Genomic DNA, 19,143 nt, shown 5'->3' with positions numbered 1-19,143 from the left:
ATTTTACCCTGCAGGAAGGCAAGGGGGAAGGGGATAGGAGAGGGAAGATAATAGAAAGGACAGTAAATTGGGGAAAGGAATAATCAGAAGCAAACACTATTGGGTAGGACAAGTCAAGGGAGAGAATGGAATAAATGAAGGGCAGGATAGGACAGAGGGAAATGTAGTTAGTCTTTTACAACATAACTATTGTGGAAGTGCTCTGCATTGTTAAACATGTATGACCTATATTGAATTGCTTGTTTTCTCAATGAGGGTGGGTGGGGAGGGAGGGAGAGAATATGGAGCTCAAAGCTTAAGAATAAATGTTAAAAATTGTTTTATCATGCAACTGGAAATTAAGCTATACAGGCAATGGAGTATAGAAAACTATTTTGCCCTACAGAAAAATAGAGTGGAAGGGGGATGGAAGAAGGGTGGGTAATAGAAGAGAGGACAGACTGGAGGAATGGTTGGATGGGGTGTATGCTGTCTTAGGGTGGGAGGTGGGGAGAGATGGGGAGAAAAATTCTGAATTCAGATTCTTGTGGAAGTGAATGTTAAGAACTGAAAAATAAATAAATTATATATTTAAACAATGAATGTTGAAAATTGTTTTTACATGTAATTGGTGAAAAAATAAAATGTTATTAAAAATAAAATAAAATCAAGGCATGTACTTATTTAGGGAGCTGTTGTACTGATACAATATAAGATCCTATGGGGCAGGAATTAAGTTTATTTTTGTCTTTTTTTATTCCCAGCCAATCTAGCACAATGCCTGGTACATAGCAAGCATTTATTGAATTATTGTTGATTGATTGATTACCTCTCCACTCACTGAAGCAATCCTAGAATGGAATAAAATTTGAGCTAAAAGTGACCTTAAAGATAACCTAGTTCATACCTCTCATTTCACAGATAAAAAATCTGAGATTCAGTGGCTTATTCAAGATTATTCATCAAGCCTCCTGACTCCTGGTTCAATGGTTTTTTCCACTATATTATACTGTCATTATGGTTGAAAATGTAAATGTAACAAGGTAATTGCTCTGGAAGACATAAGTGGCTTATAACATAAGCTTTAGGATTTTGTGGCAGTTGTTGAAAGACAGCAAGCTGAGCTATGGCAAAGTGAACTAGTTCATTGTTTGAAACAGAAATTGCCCTGGCCAGCGGTGGTACAGCATGCCTATAATCTCTGCTTCTTGGGGAGGCTATGGCTGGTGGATCACTTGAGTTTGGGAGTTCTGAGCTGCAATTACACTAAAACCTATTAATTAAGCCCAGCATCAGTATGGTGAACCCCCAGGTGTGGGAGACCACTAGATTACCTAAGAAAGGATCAATGTACCCATTTGGAAATGGAGTGGGTTGAAGTTTTTGTGCCAAGAAACCATGGGATTGGATCCCTGAAGTGGCTGCTACACTTCTGGCCTAGAGAGAGAATTGGTTTCAAAAAACAAAAGGAAAAAAAACTAAAAACTTCAGAAGTTGCTCAAATTTGGTAAAGTTTGTTCTAACTAAAATGGAATTTTAGAATTGTACTTTTGTACTTTATAGTCATACTTTCTGAAGCAAGAGGCAAAATGGTAGCAAAAACAAGCTTATATCAGATATTTATCTTTTGGGGGAAAAAGGCAGCACTTTATAGACTGTGCTCTTGGATCAATATACACTTAGTCCAAACTCCTATTACCACTTACAGCTTTTATGCACCACAAGGATCATTGATATGACAGTCCTCTGAGTTGTGAAAATCTAATTAAAACCCAATGAAATGACTGTCAAATGAATTCAAGTCACTATTGGATCCTGGGATATAACCATAAGTGTTAGTAAAAAAAAAAAAAAGGTACATAAATGTTGGAGAAGATGCAGGAAAATTGGAACACTAATACACTGTTCGTGGAGTTGTAAACTGATCCAGCCATTCTGGAGAACAATTTGGAACTATGCCCAAAGGGCTATAAAACTGCATACACTTTGATCCAGTAATACCACTAGTAGGTCTGTATCCCAAAGAAATCATAAAAAAAGGAAAAGGACTCGCATGTACAAAAAATATTTATAAAAATTCTTTTTGTGGTGGTAAAGAATTGAGAACTGAGGGGATGCCCATCAGTTTGGGGAATGGCTGAACAAGTTGTGGTATATGTATGTAATAGAACATAATTGTTCTGTAAGAAATGATGAGCAGGTGAATTTCAGAAACACCAGGAAAGACTTACATGAACTGACGCTGAGTGAAGAGCAGAGCCAGGAGAACATTGTAACAGGAATAGCAACATTGTAACCAACTTTGATACCATAGCTCTTCTCAGCAATACAATGATCTAAGACAATTCCAAAAAAGTCACGACGGAAAATGCTGTCCACATCCAGAGAAAGAACTATAGATCAAAGCATACTATTTTCTCTCTTTTTTTTGCTTTTTCTTTCTTGTGGTTTTTCCCTTTTGTTCTGAATCTCCTTTCATCACATGACTAATGTGGAAATATATTTAAAAAACAATGTACAACATTAATTGAAACATCTCTAAAACTTTTTCTTTGGTTTTTCACTTTATACAGAGCCTCACTTACAAGTCTCCTATAGAACCATATATATATATATATATAATATATATATATATTATACATATATAATATGTAGTATATATTTTAAGATCAGGTTCTTCTTGTTTGGCAACATGTGTGTGAAAATAGAAAACAACTTATTGTTGATAGAGTAGTTATTCAAGAATCAGCTGTCTGTGTACTCGAGGGTCACTGTCTTATTAGAGTAATGATCAAAATAAATAAAAAACTAAGTAAATAAAAGCAAGAAATATGTCTGGTAAACAATTTAAAAAACCTTAATCTGACCATTTAAATAAGTTATTTATACTGGAATATGGAGGGAGGAAAGAACATTGACACTGATTATGCTAATTTAATATAAAGTTTAACCGATGCAAATCAATTGTGATAATAAGGAAAATAAAAGAGCCTAAAATGCTTCTGTCAGAAAACATTTGACATGCTTGCTAAGCAGAGAAACAAGGCAGCCATGGGTAAAGCTGATTTAAAATATACACTCAGTAGTAAAATATTATGGAGAACAGTAGTAGATATCTGATAAGTAAGAAGTAGGAGGTAAAAATCAGTTTAAAGAAAAGTTAATGAAATGTCTAATTAAGACAAGTCATCCTGCAGGGCTGAAAGGAAGATTCAAAAAAAGAAGAAAAGATTTTTAAAGATTGTGGGTTTTTTTTTAAAAAAATAAACATCTCTCTTTACCAATAAAGGCTTTGCAGACGCTGCCTTCTGGATGCTCTTATAAAAGAGGTAAAAATGGACAAAAGAGAATAAAGATGGGAAAAGTACCTGGATTAGGTCAAGTAGACACAAAGAAATTCTATGCTGGAAATGACACTATTATAAGAACATCGAGGGGTCAGTTTTGAGGTACCTGAAGGAAGAAAACATACCAAAAGTGTGGGAAAAATCTCAGGTTTTATTACCATAAAAAAGGGACAGAGAATATCAATAACTACTGAACTATATCTATTTTTTCAAATATTATCTCATTTTATCATTTATTCTACACATGTATCCAATGTTAAAGTTATTACAGGTGATATTGAACAGCAGGTCATATCTTTACTGTCACATAATTCTCTGAAAGATGTAGAGAACACAGGATTTGGCTTTTGATAACTTACTAACTATAAAACCAATTGATTCTGTATGGCAAAACGCCATCTTGCAAGTTCCCTTCCAAGAAGCTGCTTCTTATGTATATATAACTCAAAATTATATATTATTCCTTGAAATATAATATAGAGAGGACATTCCCTTGAAGACTAACCTAGCTAAATCCAGAGACTCATCATTAATTGGTCAGTTCCTAGGTGATGAGTTCTTTGACTTCAGTGATTTATGAAACCAAGAAAAATATCCAACTTTGTATTCCATGCAGTGGATAGAGCACTGGCCCTGGAGTCAGGAGGACTTGAGTTCAAACCTAGCCTCAGACACTTATTAGTTGTGTGACCTTGGGCAATTGCCTCTCCCCCAAATTTTTAGTATCCCCTAGCACAGTGCCAAGTATATAGTAGGTGATATAGTAGAGAGAGGGCTGGACTTGGAAATGGGAAGACTTGAGTTCAACTACTGCTTTGGACTTTTCCTGCTTATGGGCTTAGACAACTCACTTAATCTCTCTTGGCCTCAGTTTCCTTATCTATAAAATGGAGATAATGATAGTTTACCTTGAAGGGTTGTTGTGAGAATCAAATGACGTATTACATATAGAGCACTTTTCAAGACTTACTGCTCTGTATAAATGCTAGCTATTATGATTTAATGTTTGTGATTGAGTAGTTGATCCATTTTTTGTAGATTCCTTTTGCATAATGATGGTTATCGAGTGTCAGAAAAGGACCCCAAGGGTACCAAGAATCACATAGCTTTTAGACTGCCCACTAGCCATGTTTTAACTTTTGACTCTAAATGTGAAGACGTTGCTCAATGATAAATGAATTGATGTCCTATTTGAGAAACTGAATCATGTCTATATAAATAAAACCAGAAGAGAACGAAATTGTAGTTAAAGGGAGGGTTGACTTCCAGTTTCTCTTCAGAGGGGCAAACAAAAGAGCCGACAGTATTGTGTTTCATCATGTGCTGAAAGGTGGCAAGAAATAAAATTTCATAGAAAACTTGGTCATCTTGCTTATGACAAAAAGACCACCATGAATATAATTGTAGCTTGTATGCCAACATCTGTTGCAAAGGATAAAGAAGTAAATTCTATAATGAACTCAACAAAATCCTGCAAAGCATTTCAACATGCAACTTGATGTAGAATGACTCCAATGCCAAGGTGGACACAGTAGAGGATGGTAAAAAATTTGTTGGACGAAATATTGTTTAATATTGAGAAATGGAGGGGCGGAGCCAAGATGGCGGAGTAGAAAGACACACATACGCTAGCTCCAAACCCACAGCCCATAAAATATCTGTAAAAAAGAACTCCCAGCAAATTCTGGAGCAGCAGAAGCAACAGAACAATGGAGCAGAGGAGATTTCTGTTCCAGAGAACCCTGAAAGCCTCTCGCAAAAGGACCATGGCACCCCTGACCCAGAGCTGAGCCCAGCCCTGCCTTGGCTGTGAGGCACAGAGAGGAGCAGATCGCAGCAGGCTTCAGGGACAGAATCTCCAGCGGCCACGTGGTTTCCTCCACCCATGGGCCCCAAAGGTTGGTGAGAGGGTCTTCTTGGCTTGCCGAGAGCGGAGTGGGGTGCCCCCATAACTCAGACCCCCTCGGGAGGCAGCAGCAGAGGTGGGAGCAGACCAGGGCTCCCCAAGCAGGGAGGAGCCCAGATCCATTTTTGAAGGTCTCTGCATAAACCCCCTGAGGGAACTGAGCCCGTGAGGCTGCCCTGCCCCTACCTGAGCACCTGAATTTAATTTCACATGGAATAGCAGCCCCGCTCCCGCCAAAAGCCCTGAGGCTGGGAAGCAGCATTTGAATCTCAGATCCCAAGCACTGGCTAGGAGGATCTGGAGGCAAAGTGAATGTGAAAAGAATATTCAGAAGTCAAGTCACTGGCTGGGAAAATGCCCAAAAAGGGGAAAAAAAAGACTATAGAAGGTTACTTTCTTGGGGAACAGGTATTTTCTCACTTCCTTTCTGATGAGGAAGAACAATGCTTACCATCAGGGAAAGACATAGAAGTCAAGGCTTCTGTATCCCAGCCCACCCAATGGGCTCAGGCCATGGAAGAGCTCAAAAAGGATTTTGAAAATCAAGTTAGGGAGGTGGAGGAAAAACTGGGAAGAGAAATGAGAGAGATGAAAGAACAGCATGAAAAGCAGGTCAGCACCCTGCTAAAGAAGACCCAAAAAAATGCTAAAGAAAATAACACCTTGAAAAATAGGCTAACTCAACTGGCAAAAGAGGTTCAAAAAGCCAATGAGGAGAAGAATGCTTTCAAAAGCAGAATTAGCCTAATGGAAAAGGAGATTCAAAAGCTCACTGAAGAAAATAGTTCTTTCAAAATTAGAATGGAACAGATGGAGGCCAATGACTTTAGGAGGAACCAAGAAATCACAAAACAAAACCAAAAGAATGAAAAAATGGAAGATCATGTGAAATATTTCATTGGAAAAACAATTGACCTGGAAAATAGATCCAGGAGAGACAATTTAAAAATTATGGTACTACCTGAAAGCCATGATCAAAAAAAGAGCCTAGACATCATCTTTCATGAAATTATCAAGGAAAACTGCCCTGAGATTCTAGAACCAGAGGGCAAAATAAGTATTCAAGGAATCCACAGATCACTGCCTGAAAGAGATCCAAAAAGAGAAACTCCTAGGAATATTGTGGCCAAATTTCAGAGTTCCCAGGTCAAGGAGAAAATATTGCAAGCAGCTAGAAAGAAACAATTCAAGTATTGTGGAAATACAATCAGGATAACACAAGATCTAGCAGCTTCTACATTAAGGGATCAAAGGGTGTGGAATAGGATATTCCAGAAGTCAAAGGAACTAGGACTAAAACCAAGAATCACCTACCCAGCAAAACTGAGTATAATACTTCAGGGGAAAAATTGGTCTTTCAATGAAATAGAGGACTTTCAAGCATTCCTGATGAAAAGACCAGAGCTGAAAAGAAAATTTGACTTTCAAACACAAGAATGAAGAGAAGCATGAAAAGGTAAACAGCAAAGAGAAGTCACAAGGGACTTAATAAAGTTGAACTGTTTACATTCCTACATGGAAAGACAATATTTGTAACTCTTGAAACTTTTCAGTATCTGGGTACTGGGTGGGATTACACACACACACATGCACACACACATGCAGACACACATAGAGACAGAGTGCACAGAGTGAACTGAAGAGGATGGGATCATATCTTAAAAAGAAGAAATCAAGCAGTGAGAGAGAAACATATTGGGAGGAGAAAGGGAGAAATGGAATGGGGCAAATTATCTCTCATAAAAGAGGCAAGCAAAAGACATTAGTGGAGGGAAAAAGAGGGAAGGTGAGAGAAAAACATGAAGTTTACTCTCATCACATTCCACTAAAGAAAGGAATAAATTGGTATGAAATTTTGGTATGAAAACCTATCTTACAATACAGGAAAGTGGGGTATAAGGGGATAAGCAGGGTAGGGGGGATGGTGGAAGGGAGGGCATGGGGAGGAGGGAGTAATTTGAGGTCAGCACTCATGGGGAGGGACGGGATCAAAAGAGAGAATAGAAGTAATGGGGGACAGGGTAGGATGGAAGGAAATATAGTTAGTCTTACACAACACGACTATTATGGAAGTCATTTGCAAAACTACACAGATATGGCCTATATTGAATTGCTTACCTTCCAAAGGGAAGGGGTGGGGAAGGAGGGAGGAAGAGAAGTTGGAACTCAAAGTTTTAGGAACAGCTGTCGAGTACTGTTCTTGCTACTAGGAAATAAGAAATACAGGTAAAGGGGTATAGAAAGTTATTTGGCCCTACAGGACAAAAGAGAAGATGGAGACAAGGGCAGAGAGGGATGATAGAAGAGAGGGCAGATTGGTGATAGGGGCAATTAGAATGCTTGGTGTTTTGAGGTGGGGGAGGGGACAAAAGGGGAGAAAATTTGGAACCCAAAATTTTGTTAAAATGAATGTTAAAAGTTAAATAAAAAATAAATAAATAAAAAAGAATTCTCAGTTAAAAAAAATATTGAGAAATGAAAGAAGGTAAAGACATAAACTATTCATAAATTTTAAGACCATTCATCATGATCACTTTCTTGATGAAAAGAAGTAGAAGGCACATGGGAAATACAAAACAAAATCACAAAAACAGTATTTTCAGAGGGGATATCTTCATCCATCTGGCTGTTCCTGTATGCATTGCTAGACCATTGTCCTTAGAAAAGCATGCACTTCATTGAGAAGATCCGATAACATTTTGGGACTTGATGCAGCAAGTACAATGTCATCCAGAAAAAAGGAATATCTGTAGAATACTACCATTTATAGGCAATCTTTTCCTATTTGGATTCTGTTTGACCTCCTTTATGATAGAGGTGAATATCTTTCACAAACATACATTTCCCTTACACAATACTGATAATCAAGAGATTGCTAAGAAGAGTTAACTTTGTGGTTTCAGCTATCAAAGGGTATTTTACAATCTCAATATAGGGACACCTTGCTAGAGAAACATCTGTAAGTTTCCTTTTTGCTCTACTGAGTGAAATTTTTTTGTGATCAATAAACGGCTGGGTCTTGTGTTCTCTACAAGAATATAATATGGTTAACTGTATGTTGGTAAAAATGTGATCTGCTGTAAAAACATCTACAATAATATAGCAACACTGTCCTCCACATGTTGCTTGGGGGTGCCGTTGTGTGGCTCAAAGGGAGGCAGAATCAGCCTTTAGCTTCTTCTTTTCTCACCCTTCTCCGATGGAGATATTAACTCCTACCAGGAAGGGAATCAAGAGATAGAGGGTAGAGGCTGACCATTCTGCTCTCTTCAGAGAGAAATGGTACTAGGCTTTAATAGAATCAATCTGCTCCTTTATTAGTATAGGGGATATGTCTTTTAGGTTCAAGATAAACTTCTGATTGTTATTTTCTAATGGGAAAAAGGTAGACCCTAAGCTCTATAGCCAAAACTTGACTCCTGAGTTCCATAATGAATACACAAAGTAAATAGCAAAGAGAACCATTTAACCAAGTTGACAGAAAAACAGAAACCAGAGAAAGAATGAACAAGAGAATATATACTGGATGATAAAGAGTAAAGGAATTCTCCCACTGGGAGTGAGATCACTCAACTCAACCAAGACAGAATCCCAGACCTTACCCAAGGGTCTGCATTATACCAAGCTTAAAATAAGGACATAATAGAGTCTGTTAGTTCCCCTCATGTCAACTTCTTGAGGTGAGGTTGACATAGTCCTTTTTCCCTTGAAGCTTAAAAACAGAAGAGCCCAAAGCATAAAGAGACTGCGAAGAGACTGGGAGAGAATGAAAAGAAAATGTCTCTTTCTCTCCCTATATCTCATTAACTTTGGATTACCTCTCACACAACTGTGGGTCATTGGGCTTCACCAGTGAGTCCCATGGGCTTTGGGTCTTGGGTTAAAATAGTAACATACATTTGTATAGCACTTGTAAGTTTTACAGGGAACTTCCCTTTAAAGAACTAAGCAAAGAGGGTAGTACTACTATCCTTGTTTCCATTTTACAAATGCGAAAAAAGAATTTAAGGGAGGGCATAGGCAAGAATCACTCAGGGCAAAATAGCATAGATGAGTTGCAATCTATGTTGGTGGAGGTACTCTTCCAAAATCATGCATTCATTCAAGTATATATGTGTACATACGTGCATATATCTGTGGAGAGAGAGAATCCCTTATACATACACATGTGTGCATGTATGATGGTGCCAATCAATAGTGACAGTAGCTCTGTCTATGCTGATTTTTATTTTTCTAACCTATATAACTGATGACTGTGGTATTAATTAGGAATATGTCAACATTTAATAAAAAAGTTGATACTAAGGTCATGAAAAATTGTACTTTTGTTTATCCTTTTTCCCAAATTAATTACTTTTTAAAAATCCTTTTGATTTATTAAGAACCCCAGGGACAATTAAAGAATCCATTAAATTGAGAACTGAAATGTCAAAATAGACCATACTAATAAGGAGAGACAATTCTGGACTCAGAATTAGAAGAACTGGGAAGGCTGATGAATGGATGTTGTCTTAAATGCAATAGTCACTGAAGATTTTTGAGTAGAAGATGGACATGGTCAGACGTGCTCTGAGAAGATTATTTTAGGGAAGGTTATATTTGTGGGAAGGATGAATTGGAGAGACTGGAGGCTGGGAGACCAATTAGGAGGCAATATAATCATAGAGGTGAAAGGTGATAAAACCTGACAAACCCTGTGGCTGAGGGAAAGCAGAAAAGGAGACAGATATAGAGATGTCATAGAGCTAGATGACAAAACTTTACAGTTGATTGGATATTGGTGGACAAGGGTAAAGGAAAAAACATTTTTGTGTCTCTTGCTAATAGCCAGGCATTGTGCTAAGCACTTTACAAATATTATCTTATTTGATACTCAAAACAACCCTGTGAAGTAGGTGGTGTTATCCCTACTTTACAGGTGAGGAAACTGAGGCAAATAAATGTTTAAATGAGTTGCCTAGGGCTACGCAGCTAGTAAGTGTCTAAGGCTAGATTTGAAATCCCTTGAATTTGGATTTTCCTGACTCCAGGCCCAACACTCTGTCCCACGACAACACTTAACTGCTTGTGGATAATGAGCTGGGTAGAGAATAGTCAAAAATATCTCCAGGATTTTAAAAATGGATGCCTGAGAGGGTGGATGGTGATCCCTTGGACAGACAGAAAAGTTTGGAGGAAGGGGTGGGTATAGAGGGCAGGTTAGATAATGGGCACCGTTTGGTACATGTTGACTTTGTCAGATGCTTGTGGGAATCTTGTTGGAGATATAGCAGGAATTTGAAGACAGAGGATTGTAGTTTAGAGGAGACCATCTCAGAGTCCCAATTCATCTCCTGTTAGGTCAGACTATCTAGATCCCACCTTATATACTACCCTCAGACTTTGAGGTAGCCCCTAAAATCACCTTGTCTGCCTAGGGACCCCTCAAACAGGGTTTGTTGTGATCCCTAGGACTGTGGGAGAGCGATGCAGGCCAGACCAGGTGCACCAGACCAGAATGATTGGGATGAAGCTGGAACCAAGGCATCATCTGGATGTGGAAGAAGAGAGCACTTTCCACTAATCAGTCCTTTACTCTCTTATCGTGGGAATTTATTGTGGAACTTGTGGGTCTATTATGTGAAGACATTCTCTCTTCTGGTAAAAAGACTAATTATGCAAACAACAGAAAAATATATTATGCACAAAAATCTGTTTTGATTTTTAAAATAAGTAGCTCTTGTTCAGACACCAAAATGAATAGATTTCACTGTCAACCAAAGGAATTCGAGAATTTCCCTCCCATTGACTACCAAAAATATTATTCTGGGTCCATAGCATATGTATTTATTAAGCTCCACAATTGTATATGATATCCATTTCCTCCACAATTATCCTCTCACTGAGGAAAATATCAAAAGTTGTCAAACTCCTCCAATTCATTAGTACCCTTAGGCAATGGATGTTGTTACGTTTTTGAAAGAGATGTCAATCAGGTCAGATTAATGCTAAAATGATGTTATAGATAATCCTAAAACCACAAAGAAAATAAACATTTTCTCCAAAATACCTTTTGTCCTTATAATATCAGGAAATGGGAATCTAGGATGTTTCAAGGAGGCAGAAGTTGGGACAGAAGAAAATTCTAAGCCAAGAACTGAGGGAAAAAACTAGCCACCATGGTTATAAAACCAACAAAAGTATCCTACACAGTTCCTAGTTATTTTGAAGTGACAAGAACCCAGAACCATATTTTGGATGGAAGAATGAGAGCTTTGGACCAGGAGTCATGATCTGGGGCTTTACTTCCTCTCAACTGTGGAATAAAGGATAGTGTCCTTACACTTTAAGGTTCTCAAAAATCCTTTGCTTCTGTGACAGCCCTAGAAGAAGGTGGAGGAGTTGCTGTTACTGTCAGTAAAGGTCGGGGACAAGAATGGGGGAAAAGCCACACATTGTCCCACAGTGACTGCATTTTTGGTTTGACTCTCTTCCTGGACTGTCCTGTCTTACCCCTTGCCTCCAAATCTTCTTTCTCCTGCTACTTCTCCCCATACTAATCCCCATCCACCTCTTTCCTAACCCATCTCAGTCCATAATTCTCTGTCTTCCCTTTTCATTATGCCCTCTAGAAATTTCTGTTTTTTAAAAAACTCTCCTTCATCCTAGATCTCTTTTAGATTTTTTTCCATCTTCTGCTACTCACTGAAACCTAGTTTCTCCCTAAAGATACTCTATCTCTTGGTATGCTGTCCAAGGCTGGCTTCTCCTTTCATGCTCCCTGATGTTCAGGGGCAGGAGAAGGAATTGGCATGCTCTTTGTTCCTCACTCTCATTTTCAGATCTCCCCCCTTTCTTAATCCCTCAGCCACTTCCTTTCCTTCTTTAAAGTTTACTTTTTCCTGTTTAGGTCTTTATTGTTGCTGTCTGTGAAATTCTAGGTCAACTTTCCCTCCTCCTGAATAAATTCTGTACCTGGCTTACAGTTTTCTTCTGGACCAATCTCTGCCAGTTCTTAAACATCGTGAAATACTGTTACCTCTACCTCATTAATGCATTGATGACCTTTCCATACCCCTGCTTAATTAAATTTGCCTCAGATATAAAGGTTATTAATTATGGATCTACAGTAATCTAATTTGTAGAATATCATTTTTGTGACATTAGTCTATTCAGGGAAGCAGGGAATCTTAGGTAGAAAAGGGTCTATAAAGAATAAAGCTTCTGTTCTCTCAGTAGAAAAGCAAAGGATCAGAATGTTTGATGTCAGAAAAGTTCTATATGCTGGAACTATGGATTGTACTTACTTGGTTTTTTTTTTGTTGGGAGGGTGGTGGTGCAGAGATTGAAGGGGAGGGAGTATATTTCCAGAAATGACCATGCTTCATCATCTACCCCCAAGATCAAGACTGATAGCTGATCTTGTAGAAGTTATGATTTGTGACCCTGTCAGCTCAGATTGGATGTTAAGATGAAATGAGATATTCACAGGTCTTTGAACAGTTAACAAAAGGAAGGTCCTTGGCTATATCACACAAAAAAGGCATCATTAAAGGTATAGAATACTCTAGTCTCAGCTTTGGTAGATGCAGCCTCCCTCTCCTCCTTATGAAAATGCTTTTGGTCAGCAGGGCAGCATATGGTTACTTGTCAAGTACTAAGGCCAAATTCGAGGGCTCTGGACTCTACATGGGTGGGACATTTTAGGCCTTTAAGTGACCAGGAAGCTGTATCAAGAGAAGCAGGGATCAATCATGTTCCAGGAACAGCTTTATTGCATTTTAGGGAAAACTGAATTCTGGGCAGAGGAAAGAGAGAAGAATGTATGGGGCTAACTCATATGGAGAAATGTTAGTGGATATAAGTACTAATGCACATGATGTAGCAGGGAAAGTTACTGACTTGGAATTCAACTTGACATAAACTATGTGACCTTGGGTATAATAATCATGACTTCTCTGAACCTCAGTTTCCTTATCTTTAAAATGGGATGATATCTGTCATGCCTGTCTCATAGAAATTCAAATGTATAAAGTACTTTTTAACTCAAAGGTGCTATAGAAATATAAAACACTACCATAAACTATTTTTCCAGGAAAATTTCAGGAAAAGTCAGATAGGAAATATATTTTTGTAATTGAGATTCTTGCCTTCTAATCATCTTGCTGGACAAATGCAGCTGATGTTGTAAGAGAAAAAATTTACAAAGCTTTAATTTAATTAATTAAACTTAATCTTTGACCAGTTCTAAAAATTCATAATTTAAAAATGGATAGAAATATTTAAAAGATACAAGATGTCAAGAATAGGAAGTAAATGAAGCTATGGCTGGACAGTATTTGATAACAGAGTCTGATAAGATGACTCTGAGATTGTAAACGTGGTTTCCTGTTGTGAATCCCTCACCAGAAGTAGAGGAGTTTAGAAGAAAGATGAGTTTCAGGGGAAGACAATGGGTTTATTTTTATATGTGCTAAATCTGAGTGTAGATGTCAAGGAGACAGTTGGAGGAGTGAACTTGAGAACAAATTAGTGTCGGATATATGGATTTGAGAGACATCTTTCTAAATATAATAACTGAACTCAGGGTCCTGATGAAGTCACTGAGACAGAGAGAGAAGTTCCTTAAGGGGTGAGATGTAAAATCTACAAGTAGTTTAAAAAATAAGGTTGAGAATTTCAACCATTAGGGAGAAGGTAATTTTTCATTGACTTGTACTGTGCAGTGTTAATATTTCTGCCTCATTGAAATGATTATATCTCATGTAGATTGATTTTTCTTGTAGAAGAGAATGAGAAAAGACTCAAGAAGTTCCTCTCCACACTCCAGGTAATATGGGGCAATTAAAGATGCCTTTAAAAGGGGATTATAAGGACTCATATTTGACAAAAAAGTGCTGGGAAAACTGGAAAGCAATCTAAAAGAAATTAGGTTTAGAACAACATCTCACATTTTTTCATCACAATAAGCTCCAAATGACTACATGACCTAGATATGAAACCTCACATCATAAATACATTAGAGGATTAAGGAATAAAATAACTTTGCAACTCTGAGTAAGGGAAAAGTCAATAACCAGACAAAGGATAGAGGAGATTATAGAAGATAAAACAAGTAGTTCTGATAACATAAAATTGAAAAGGTGCATCTAGGTGGCACAGTGGATAGAGTGCCAGAGCTGGAGTCAGGAAAACTCGCCTTCCCAAGTTCAAATCTTGTTTTAGATAATTCCTAGCTGTGTGACCCTGGGCAAGTCACTTAATCCTGTTTGCCTTGGTTTCCTCATCTGTAAAATGAGCTGGAGAAGGAAATGACAAAGAACTCCAGTATCTTTGACAAGAAAACCCCAAATGGGGCTCACAAAAAGTTGGATGTGAGTGAAAATGACAGACTGACCCCAACAATTGTTTGCATATTTTGATTTACCCTCTTCTGGTGATTTCACGTGCACACAAATGATACTGGCAGAAGGAGCTTAGAAAGTGCTGCAGAATATTTCAGAGCTTTGGGTGAGAAGCTGAAGGTCATAGAGGCTAAGGGTGTGTTCTTATTCCTCACTGCTGCCCATTGAAGACAGGATATATAGAAGAGAAATTTGGAATGTAATTGCATTTGGAATGTAATCAGCTGGCAAATCTAATCAAAATAATTTGACGATAAAAATGATGGCAGAGGGAAAAAGTGATCTTACATGTACCCACAAAGTTGGGTTATCATAAATAGCAGCTATAATGAAGGATGACTAGCAGCTGAAACACAGGAAATAATAATCCATAAAGAAGACGTTGATAAAGCCCATGGCCCCAGACATTTATATATAAGTCCCCAAAGTTTAGGGAACAAGGAAAAAGAGTTATATGTCCCAACAGAAGATAGTAAATAATAATAACTAGTATTTATATAAAACTTGAAGGTTTACCATTGTCGTTTGAGTCATTTCCACGTCTGACTCTTTGTGACCCCTTCTTGGATTTCTCTTGACAAAGATACTGAAATGGTTTGCCATTTCCTTCTCCAACTCATTTTACAGATGAGGAAGCTGAGGCAAGTAAGGTTAAGTGACTTGCCCAGGGCCACACAACTAGTAAATGTCTGAGGTTGGATTTGAAGTTAGGAAGAGGACTTGACTTCCAGGTCCATCAGTCCACTGGCCCACCTAGCTGCCCTTCTGCAGAATGTTTTACAAATATCTCATTTTATCAGTAATTAATGCTACAGTTAATAATAATTTGTTATATAAATTATCTCATTTGATCCTCAAAATAATCCTAGGAAATAGTACTACTATTATTCCCATTTTTGTGGATGAGGAAACTGAGGACCACACAGCTAATTGTCTAAGGTGGTATTTGAACTGAGTTGGGGTCCAGCTCTCTATCCATTATACTGTCCTGTTTGTTTAACTCAGACTTGATGGGATGAAACCTGTGATTCTGTAGGTTTACTTTTTTCAAAAGAAATAGAATAATTAAAAGAAAGCTGTTATATAGTAAGAAGGTGATTGGAGAGTATTGGTATCAGAAGCCATATTATAAGGGTTGAAGAAATTAGTGGGAGCTGAGTAAGTAGTAATAAATTAAAAAATGACAGATTAAGGGGATAGTAAGGTGAAGTAAATGCTCTTAAAAGTGTAGCAATATCAGAGAGAAGCCAGACTTTTTTGTGATGGGGAGTGGGGTTGGGCGGAATGAGACAAGTGTAGTTTCACTTTTCTCAAATCTGCTCAGACTTTGTGATTTGTACAAAACACAGGACCATGAATGAAGGTGAAAACAACTTCCTCAGTAATTTCACTTTGTTTCCTTTTTCCTTTGAAGACATAGAGAGTCCTGGGAATACTTGTCACAGCCAATGGGTATGATATGAAGAAAAGACAAAAACTAAATTGGTTTTCTGACCATGTTAGATGATAGTTGAAATGAGGAAGTCAGAAGAGATGAGAAAGGAGAGGTGACTTTAAAAAGTAGAACTGATTCTCGTTTGTAGACTGGAGTTTTGGTGCATTCTGATTAAAGGAAAGTTCATGTGTATGTGTTTGTCCTTTGTTGCTGAAGAAGACCATGCCATCAGAGAAATGATGACATGACTTGCACCTGACTGTGTTTTGAGTGAGGGAGGGCTGTGCAGGTCACCAGCCTCACTTCTCCTCCAGAGCCATCTGAATTCAGTGACCAGATAGTCATCAGGATGACTGGAGATGACCCAGGATGAGGCAATTGGGGTTAAGTGACATGTCCAAGGTCACACAGCTAGTGAATGTCCAGTGTCTGAGGTAAGATTTGAACTCAGGTCCTCCTGACTCCTGCACTGGTGCTTTATGCACTGCACCACCTAGCTGCCCCAGAAGAAAGTTTATAGCTGTTGGCTGAAAGAGCTCCACGTTTTCCCTGTTCAGGAGAGACTTGCAATCCACAGTAGCATCTTGTGGGTGGCAAACAGAGAGGCATGTGGCCTTGAAGGTAGCACCAGACATGAAGACTTTAGCTGAGGTCCAACAGGAGAGTAAAAGAGCTGGTAGAGCCCACTCTACCAGGGAGAGAGGTTTTCTAACCACAGCATCCTCTAGTGAATTATGAAGGTGGCTGAAAGTGCTGGCTGCCATAGCTGAGGACCAGTTCTACAAGAGAGTTACTCATCAAAATAACTTCACCTGATGAAGCCTGAAGATCTCTGATAATTGAAGATTAGTTGGAATGGAAAAGCAGCATCTACTAGGAGCAGCAGAAACATGGTGCCTAGTCCAACAGAAAGTGGCATGACCCATGATTACATTGTGAAAAGAAATTGGCAGCTCCCTGATGTTGAAGGAATGAGTTATCTCCTATACCTTGTACAAGCTTTCGTTTTCATGCTCTATCTTTTCATGCTTACTTTCTCCACAAAGGTGGTATTTGGAGAAGAGTGAATTCCTTGTTTAGGGAAGGTCATCTGTGTTACTTTCGTAACAATGTTCTTTTTAAAAATGCTTTCACTTTCAACTAAATGTGACCTTTGTCTGACTAATAAAATTAAATACATTGCTAGGGGCTCATGAGTTAGTTTGGAGAAGATTTTGACTCACAGATTACCCTAGTTCATTCTTCAAAGAGGTCTCTAAGAAGAGACTGGTTGACCAGTTATTGGTAGTGTTGAAGAAGGGTTCTTATTTAGGTATAGGTTGAGATAGATGAAGATCCTTTCAAAATTTGATTTTTATGAGCCTACAAAAAGTACTAGCCTAAATGTTTGATTTTGGATTGTTCCTGGGCCAGGGGTCAGAAAGACTCATCTTCCTGAGTTTAAATCTGGCCTCGGACACTAGCTGTATGACTCTGGGCAAGTCACTTAACCCTGCAAACCTCAGTTTCCTTATCTATAAAATGAGCTACAGAAGGAAATAGGTAAACCAGGAAATAGGTAAATCTTTGCCATGAAAAAACCCAAAATCGGGTCATGAAGAATGGAACATGGCAGAATAAGACTGAACAACCACCACCACAACCACAAACTAAATTTATGGTGCAATTTCGCTTCTATATTTTTGGTATAGATTTATGTCTTAATGATTTGTGCTTTCTATGGAATCCATAGCCCAAACATGAAATTTGATTCACAGGTGAAAAAATAAAATTCTCTTTATGATTCTTGGAATCCTCAGACCTGGAGGGAACTTTGGGAAGTCCCTCAGCCTTTAGGGTAAAGGCACACCCTTGATAGCTCACATGTGAAGTTTTTTCTTTTTCTTAAAGATCTTCAAGAAAGGAGGTTCTATTGTACGTCCAATGAATTACCTAACAATCTCTAGATGCCAGGAAAACCTTTCTTCAATCTAACCTAAATGTCTCAAATTTATAATTCCAATTCTACTTTTTTAGAGTGCTAATCAGCATTGCAAGACCAAGCACCTATACAGGTTCTTCTTTTCCAGAACTGAACTGATTATTTTTTACCCCAGATCAGTCCTTTCTTCTAATATAAATATTTCTGTTGATGATACTGATATTCTCCATTTTTAAAAGCTTGAAATTAGTTCTTCCTCTCTCATCTCACTCCCCCACATCCAATTAGTTATCAAATCCTCAGATTTTACTTTTGCACAAATGGGGTCATTAAAACAAGAATTGGAAGAGATTTGTCTCCACTGGGGATAGAATAAAAGGAAACTGGATATAGTGTAGGGGCTTTTAAGTTAGATTGAATCAAATCACTACAGTATCTCTGCCATGAAAAAAATCCAAATAAGGTCATGTTTATCTTACTTACATCCTACTAGATCGCAGTTTCTTTAGGGTGGGCACCATGTCTTATGCAACTCTTTTTTGCCCAGTACCTAGCATAGTGGATAGAGCACTGGACCTGGAGTCAGGAAGGCTTGAGTTCAAATCTGGACTTAGATATTTGGCAATTGCAAGACTTTGGACAAGTCACTTAACTTCTGTTGGCTTCCAACTCCTTATCTGAAAAATAGAAACTATAATGAAATAAATAAAAAAAGGGCAATAATAAAAACTAGCTTCTAGGGTTGTTGTGAGAATCAGATGATTTAATATTTGTAAAGCACTTTGTAAACCTTAAAGCACTATAGAAATGCCAGTTTATATTAGATCTTGACAAATATTTGTCGTGTGAATAAGTGATTGATCAGTAAAGACTTCGTGGAGGAGGTGGGTATTTAGTTGGCCTTTAAAATGGTCATAAGTAACTGTGTGAGGGATTTCAGTTTGACAGAAGTCATGAATGTTGAGATATCCTGAAGTAGATGTCCAAGGAAAATGAGAGAGTCCTTTTCTACAAGAAACTCAAATATGACCCACACATCTGCTTGGGAAGTGGATCCTTGTAGCATCGTCCACTAGTTATCTTGCTCTGTGCTTGGTTTAGGATGATAGATTTAGACCTAGAAAGAACTGTATTCATTCACTCATCTAGTGCCCTACATTGGCACAGCAACT

Source organism: Notamacropus eugenii, chromosome 7 (assembly GCF_028372415.1).
Source record: "Notamacropus eugenii isolate mMacEug1 chromosome 7, mMacEug1.pri_v2, whole genome shotgun sequence".
NCBI lineage: Eukaryota > Metazoa > Chordata > Mammalia > Diprotodontia > Macropodidae > Notamacropus > Notamacropus eugenii.
Note: the sequence above shows the minus strand (reverse complement) of the source record.